The sequence below is a fragment of the Geospiza fortis genome, unplaced genomic scaffold (assembly GCF_000277835.1).
Source record: "Geospiza fortis unplaced genomic scaffold, GeoFor_1.0 scaffold54, whole genome shotgun sequence".
Lineage (NCBI taxonomy): Eukaryota > Metazoa > Chordata > Aves > Passeriformes > Thraupidae > Geospiza > Geospiza fortis.
This window is the reverse complement of record NW_005054301.1, coordinates 17,280,457-17,288,745: the sequence shown is the minus strand read 5'-3', so window position 1 is coordinate 17,288,745 and position 8,289 is coordinate 17,280,457. Positions and strand designations below refer to the sequence as shown.

Below are 8,289 nucleotides of genomic sequence, written 5' to 3'. Positions count from 1 at the left end.
TCAGCAGGATATAAGCATGTATAGGTATATAGGTGTTCTAGAATGACCCTGCTTGAGCAGGGCGGTCAGACCAGATGACCCAGTGTGGTCCCTTCCAATCGAACCCATTCTGGGATAGGAATATTGCATGTGCCAAAGTCCTTTTCTGGCTGTGCGCTTTTTTAAAACAAGAGATAATATTCTTGTAAACTCAACTTTCAGGAGAACCTGAATTAGTTAATATTTAAAGGGATAACCAACATTTTATCGTCCACTTGATCCCAAAACATGAAGGATGGGTTTTTGCAACAATCATCAGAAGGATGATTTGCAACACAACTAGATATTTAAAGTCGAGTCTTCAGTGCTGAGGGAGGTATCAGGCTTTGTGTGGTGTCATGATGACAGTCTTCTTCCCAGGGAAACTGTCTCTGTCTTACCATTATCAGAGCAGTCTGGGGTCAGACTTTGCACCAGAAGCACTCATCCCATATGTGTCTCCAGGATCCTGCCAGATCTGGACAGAAGCCACACGTATCCTAGAGATGGATGTGTCTCTCCATGCACAAGCTGCTCACTCCTTTAATTAAACTCCAAACTTTCATTAACAGCTGATCTTAATTTACTTTATAGTTCTTTTTCACATACAGCTCCCCCCTTGCCCCCTGATTTTTTATAAACCTGGATCAGATTCTCCTGGAGGGAAGCATGGCTTTCTTCTAACTGCTCAGGGGGAAAAGACAATCTGGCATTCTTCATTTTGTCCCAGATTTGTAAAGGAAGAGACACCATTCCATAGGAGACTTCTTTTTTTAGTAGGTCTCAGCTGTTTTGCTAAGAAAATTATTACACTGGCCTTAGGTGAATTGTAAAATTTCATTCAATCTTTACCCGGCATTTATTGTTATCCCCACTGGACAGTGCTATCAAGGTCTGTAGCTGTGCTATCTGGTAACATCCCCTGAAGTTGGGGACCTTCAGCTTTGGCATGTTGTATACTCAAAAGTGGAGACAAATGATAGTGTGAAGCCTTGTTTGCCAGCCTGCCAGAAGCTGTTTGTGAGGTGAAGGGAGGGGCACCCTCAGCCACACCAGCACTTGCTGCCCATGAGCTGAGCACCCACAACCCCACTGCATGTGAAGGTGGGCAGCTACAGGACAGCTGTAGGAGAGTCTGAATTGCTGTGGAAGATCCTTAGGAACTGAAAGCCAATACAGGGATTACATGCTTCTGCTACTGATGTGCTATCCACAATATAACATAATCCCAAATGTATTTCATTACAGCACAGTTTTAACCTGTTAGCAAACATGCTGGCCAGGGAGTCATTTACCCAGAACGTGAAGGCACAGGATGCAGAAGGAAGGGTTTGAAAGAAGTGTAAGAAAACCAGCCTGTGTGCAGTGTATGGCTGAAGCACCAGCTACTGCTCTAGAATCACTGTGAATCATCCTCTCCACAAAGCACTAATTTAGTTTAAAAAACACGGATTTTTTTTCCTTTTCTTGCTATTAGCCAGCATGTGGTGCAGGAAGCAGAATAAAACACCTCGGTGCCAGTGTTTAACAGGGAAACCAGAGTGGTGGTAGTGCAATTGATTTTTGTCTTTGTTGGGTTTCAAAATCAATGAAATATGAACTTTTCCCATTGATTTTTTTGAATTCAAAATTATTTTGGGAAGCTGTTAAATGAATTGACATCTTTGTGAGCTAAATCTTCTTCTATGCTTTGTAAGACACGTGTGAGAATCCATCAGAATGTGCTGAAGTGCCTACAGGTCTCTTGCCATCTTACTATTTGTTGGTGTCTCCTGTCATACCAAACCTCTTCCTCTGAGGCCAGGTTCCTTGGTCCTCAGTGAGAGTGGGGTAGGAGCAGATCCAATCCACTGCTGTAATCTGAGTCTCATGTTCTTGTTCTGCAGCTGAGAAAAGGGGTGTATCTCCTGCAGTGTTGGTGCTGGTTGCTCATTAGTAGTCACTGCAGTTGAAATGGCCTTTTTGAATGTGCCCCTTGTCCTGGCACATAGCCTGATGCTGTAAGCCCCAGAGTCCCATTGGTCCTTCCTGGAAAAAAGCCCTCAAAAACATACAACCTAATTTGTAATAGAGTTGCTATTAAGCCATTGCTCGAAGACACCAAAAATAAGGAAAATCTCCGAGTTCCTCAACCTGAGAAGGTCCCCCTGACCACCTCCCATGGATGGCAGTTAAAATGTGGAAAAAATCCCCTTTGAATGAGTCTTGTTTCCTGCCCCAGGACACACTGGCTTGCCAGGCCAAGCCTCAGGGTGTTTGTCCTGAACAGAGGGTATGCTCCACTACAGATCCATGGACCAACACAGTTTTTGAAGCCAGTGCTAAAATGGAAAACCCTGGAATTAACACGTGTTAATTAACACGTGGTAAGTCCTAGATTCCACCATGATCAAAATCTGCTTGTCAGGTGTACACTCATTTTCTATTGTCAGGTAGAGTCTTTGGAAGATGTCACTTCTCATCAGAAGTTTTCCAGGGTTTGACTTGCCCTGAACTTCCAGTAGCTAGTCGCTATCCTCGGTTAGGTTTTTCACTTTTTGAGGGTTTCTGCATGGTGTCTGAATGCTGTCTAAAATTTCTTTAGGTCTGTGTTCCCTTGTACAGAAAACCTTTGGCAAACCCAGGCCAGGACATGTTTGTGGTATCAGTCACCTGCTTGTGGGCTGTCTCTACATTACTCTGCAATCATTTGTGAAGATGACCACACAAAGAATTGCCCTTCATTGTAAGCCAGACCTGAGGAAGGTGGCTTTTGACCCAGACTTAACCTCTTGGGAAGCTCTACAATGAGACTAGAGGATCTTATTGCAACCTACAGCTGTCACAGACATATCTGCGAGTCACAAAGTTTAAACCCATCATTTTCTCCATTCTGAGCATTATACAAAGGATACACAAAGAATCTTTACCCATCTGTGGCAACCCCCTGTCTGGTAGGACCTGCGGAGGAATAGTCCCCTGGTTATGGGGAAATGCCATGAGGAGTGCATGGACTGTCCCTGGTGTCCCATGACTTGTTTGATAAGAATTTGCATACTGCTGTGTTTCAACCTGTGTAAAGCCCAGGTTGGCTTTCAGGGCTCTAACCATGTTTGCAAAACAGGCTTTCATAGGAGGAAAAAATAAAGAACTTTACATTTGAACTGGGTTCATTTGCTCTGTAATCATGGATAGGCTTGAAGCTGGCTTCTACATTGTGGCTCCTTTCCTCTTTTGCCCAGAAAGTAATTCTTTCTCAGATTTAAAACTTCATTTCAAGGCTCTGCAAATGCATCATATTAATAAAATGTCACATTATCTCATCCCTTCTGACACAAATGTGAGCAGGCACCTGATGAAAGCTGGTGAGGGAGGAAAAGCAAAGCTATGGAAAAATAGCCCAAAACATAACACAGGTTCACCAAGATCAGGTCTTGAATGAGAGAAGGGGGCTGTGCCAAGCCCTTTTGTACAAAATTGAAGTCTGCAGCAGCTAGTCTGCTTGTATTCAAGGAAAGAGGGCTGATAGGGTATTTGTTTCTTTTTTATATCTAGTCTAAATCAAATTCTTGGATCATTAGGCCAAGGGCCAAAAGATTGCAGGACAGCAATAGTAGAGCACTTCCTAAAGCCTTGCTCAGCTAGAAGTTTTTCAAGGAAGAGCCAAACCTACAGCTTGTCATGTCTGCCATAATAAAGCAATAATATGGCCCTATCCATCTGAAATTTTGGATGGTAACTGTGGAATTCTTATCTGTATGTGTGAAGTGTATAGCCGGTGAATGAAGGGGAAAGAACAGGTCCTTTCAGACTCAGCTAACACACTCACAGAGTTTCTTCTGGAACTTGTAGGACACTGGCAGGTTTTTATGTCAATAGATGCTGTTGGCCTGGCAGAGCAATGCCTGTTATGCACATTGTCTTTAACAACAGCACTGCTGTCAAGTACATTCTGCTGTCAGCATCTTTAATATCAGCATGGTTGCCAGCAGAAGGCTGAAGTCATGGGATGTTGAAACTATGGGTTGTGTTAAAAAAAATCTTCTCTAGTTTTAGGTGGACAAGGAAAGGAAGAGCAAAGCCTCCATTTCTTGTTCTGCTTCAAATCTCAAGAGCTTGGAGACAGGTTTGAGAGAAGTATTTAAGGTCCTGATTGTTCATGGGATAACTCCCCTCTCTTTTATGAAGAACTTCTTTACTGTGTGGGTGACTGATCACTGGAACAGTTGCCAAGAGAGTTTGTGGAGATATCCAGAAGTTGTTGGTACTCAATCCTGTGTAAAGTGCTCTAGGGGACCTGTATGAGCAGGGAGGTTGGACCAGATGACCTCTGGTTAGAATGGTCCATTCTAACCATACTCATTCTATGTTCTTTTAATATCACTGTTTGGTAGAATTCCAGTGGTTTTGGGTTAGAATCATACAATAGTTTAAGTTGGAAGGCATCTTTTAAAGGTCACCTAGTTCCAGCCCTCTGCAATGAGCAAGGACATCTTCAATTAGATCATGTTGCTCAGAGCTCCATCCAACCTGACCTTTAATGTTTTCAGGGATGGGATGCCTACCATCTCTCTGGGCAACCTAGGCCAGTATTTCACTGCCCTCTTTGTAAAAAACTTCTTTCTTATATCTAATATAAATCAGCCCTCTGTCAGTTTAAAACCATTAGCTCTGTTTCTTAGGTAACACTTGAAACATCAAGCAATCTTGGTAGTCATTAAAAACTAATACCCGTGCTTGTTTAGTGAGATTGTGCTAAACAGCCCCGGAATTTGGGCACCCTGTATTTTAATTGTTAGAGCCAATACAAACAAGAGGTGGTTGGTTTTTTGTGGAGTTTTGGGGTTTTAAAAAAAAATTAAATAGTATTTTTATATAAACACTTTAGTTGCTTTCATCTTAGGTTAGTACTTTGCAAGCACACCTTTAAGACTAAGGAGATAAAAAATTTCATATACTCCCTCTTGTGATGAAAATTTTTTGCTTGAGCTGAGCAACATAAGATTAGGTCCATATGGAAGGGAAGGAAAGAGGGAAATCCCTGGGAGCATTTCCTAAGTGTATTAGGCATGATTTTATGTACTGGGATGAGGTGAAATGAAACATCTGTGTACCATAAAGAGCTCTGTCTTAAGTTATTGTCAACTGTAAATTTGTGTATTGCCCCCAGGGCTTGCTCCTGCTGACGAGGATTTTGTACTGCAGTTCTCAGCTCCAGACCCACTCTTGCTGAGCCTTAAACACAAGCAGTTGTTTGGAACTGCCTGATGATGAGCTGGGCATGGGTTGGTGAGCGTGAGATGGGTTGGGAGAGTTTCCCTGTGCCAGCTGGGGTGGTTTCCTTTGCTTGGTGTTGGGGGTGACTGGAGAGCTGCCACCCTTGGGGCTGTCCTCCTTGGTAAGGGTGTGAGGCTTGAAGGTGGCCAGTTCCAGAGTCCCTGCATCCACACAGTCTTAGGTTTCAGCCACTGATGCTGTGCTGTTGATTTTGTGTTGATGTCAGTAAGGGTTCTTCTGCAGCTCGGGTGAGACTGCTGGGCACTTAAATGCCACGGGCCGCACATGCACATGTGCCTGTATTCCCCCAGGCACTGGGAAGCCCTTCCCCTCCCTGAAATCACACAGGAGCATCATTCAGGGTTGAAACCCTGTGCAGGGCTGGCCAGCACCCTGAGGTCAGGCACTTCTGTATATGTTGGATCTTGCCATGTCTCTGGCCCATGTGCATCCCTTACCATGTTCCTACCTGGTAAGCTGCCTTGCTGGGTTATTTGAGGACACCAGGAATAGCAGGTGGCATTTGGGGAGATAAAAGGCTGAGTCTGGGACCCACAAGGTGTTCTGCCACCATCTTTTGTACCGCCATCTTGTACTTGCAGCAAATCTGTCCCCTTGTGCCTCCTCCTGCTGTGCGTCTGTCCTGGACTTCCATGCCCTATTCTAAATAACAACAGTGAGTAGCCAGACCAGAATGGATAACTGCTCTTCCAGGTCTCTGGATCCCTTCTGTGCTGAGGTGTTGGGGCCAGGGGCTGCTCTTATTATGGAGCCATAACTATTATGGAGCATTAACTGGAATGTATCAGCTGACTTCCAGGGCCTTAGTGGTCTGTGCTGTCCTGCAGGGGACCACAGCCCATTTGCAGCTTTTCTTATCCACTTTTGGCAGCATGAAGCCTGTGCAACTCTCAGACGGGTCACCCTCTCGGTAACTGTTCTGCCCTTTCCTCTTCCATCTTTGTACGTCTGCTGCCTGTGCCTGGCTGAGGTAAAAGTTCTTGCCCAGCGTAGGACTTGGGCTCACGTTTCTCATGGCACTTTATTCAGCTGCTTTTGACAGGGATGGTTTGCGCTTGCACACGTGCTCAGGTCTTACCAGAAAGCTTCAGGGCCTTCATCACCTCAGGGGGCATGGGGAGTCACTGGCTATCCTGCCAAAGAATGGTCTGTTTCATCCTCCAGAGAGAAGCTGTCCCCAGTCAGCTGGGGACAGCTTCTCTCTGGAGGATGAAACAGACCATTCTTTGGCAGGATAGCCTGGTGTTAGGGATTGTTGCCTTGTAATACCTGGTCTTTAAAGAAGTGAGAAGCCGTGCCAGAAGGTAAATCTCCTGGAGGCACATGTCTGCCCATAGCTGCTGGGGCAAAAATAGAGGGGATCCTAAGGGGAGACAAACATGTGTACAAATACTGTGACATGTCTTGTGTGAGGCATGACTGTACTGCTTTGCTCCGTGGTCCTGGAAACCAGCCCCCAGCAGTCTTCTGCCAAAGTCAAATAGCAACTTTGGAGGCAATGTATATTTTCTTACCTTAAAATTATTTGCTGTCTCACAACTTGTTATTTTACTTTGGTTAAAAAATAACTGTGTGGTTTCTGCAAGCACAAACTAAACCATGCAGCTTCAAATGGATACCAGGACCAACTCTGCCTGTGTAATTATATTGCCTATATTTAATCTCTCAGAAGTGTTTGGCAGATGCTTTAAATTTCAGATATGCAATCAATATCTTCTTCTTTGAGGCTCAACTACAATGTTCTTCCCCCACCTTGTTTGAAATACACGAAGTCAAGTCAATGTACTTGGATGGTACAGGAGTGATCCCCGCTCAGTGAGTGTATATCTCTATATACCGATGGAGACCTCGTAGAGGTGTGTGTGCGCGTGTTACATGCAAGACGTGCTCTGCCTTTATTTATTTTGGAAAGGGTTTGCCTTGGTTTCACCGTGCCTCGCTTTAAACGATCCGAAAATCCCCCCCGGATTCAGAGGAATAAATATGCATGGCTTGTAATTCTGTTGCAGCGCTCGCTCCCAGCTGATAGGTGACGTGGAGTTTGGAGGCTCGCAGATTGGCTTTTTGATTTGGCTTCTTGCTGCAGTTGTGCAAACCTCGCTGGCTCCCAGAAATCAGGCTCAGCGCTTTGCCGTGCACCGTAATGCTGGGAAACCTGCACCGAGCCCCGATGGTGTGAGCGCGGGAGCGAGGGAAGCCCAGCAGATTCAGTGGCAATCTGGGGTACAATCCATTTTCTCTTTCCCCCTCCCATTCATCTCCGTCCTCCTCGCCCTCCTCCCTCTTCGCCAAATCTCCCTTCCCTCCCCAAACTCCACCGCACGGAGCTGAAGATCAAGGCTGGTGGATTTATCAACATTTTACCTCCACCCCCACCCCCTTTTCCAGATGCACCTCCCCGCTCTCCCTGACAGCTGCAAAAGGGAGCACAGGTTTTGTAGCGAGCGAGGCAACTTGGACTGACATGCAAAGGCGAACCCCCCCGTACCCGCACACACCGTCGGTGAATCACCGGGAGATGTGATGAGCTCCCTTTAGGAACCGGAAGGATTCGTGTTGGGGAATCAGTGGAGCCCCCCCTCCCCATCCCCCAGCCCCACCCTCCAAAAAAAGTCAGGAAAGCCGCCAGAAAGGGTAAGTAAGGGGTGCCATCCCCGCTCCGTGGGAGACGCGAGGCTGGCGGGCAGGTGTCCTGCTGTCAGTCGGGCTCCATGCCTTGCACGCGAATGGCCGTGAGCGGGGGGTGTTGAGGGCTGGGGGACTAGAGCTCTTTGCAGGCTCATCTCCCGGGATATCGGGGAGAATTAGCGTTGCCCAGGCGCTGGGAGCTCGCTTCATTCCCGCTGTCTTCCCGGCGCTGTGGCGGCTCCGTGCCCGTTTGTGTGTGTGTGTGTGTGTGTGTGAGGGGGGATGCGTGTGTGTGTGCGCTGCGGAGGGAGGGAGGGCTTTGCCTACGGCGCGGAGCGGGCGCTGCGGGGTGGATGCGCGCCGGGG

The 8,289-nt window shown here is 46.5% G+C and overlaps 1 protein-coding gene across 3 annotated transcripts in view; it reads left to right on the top strand.

The window, feature by feature from the left end:
• The first annotated feature begins 7,399 nt into the window (after positions 1-7,399).
• SLC8A3 (solute carrier family 8 member A3) overlaps positions 7,400-8,289 on the top strand; it is a 114,561-nt gene continuing 113,671 nt past the window's right edge. For 2 of the 3 annotated variants that reach the window (XM_005417541.2, XM_005417542.2), the window contains exon 1: positions 7,674-7,929. The gene's annotated coding sequence lies outside the window, so the exon portion shown is untranslated. Of the gene's footprint in view, positions 7,519-7,673; positions 7,930-8,289 lie in introns of those variants that run through there. The other variant, XM_005417540.2, reaches the window with a different exon arrangement.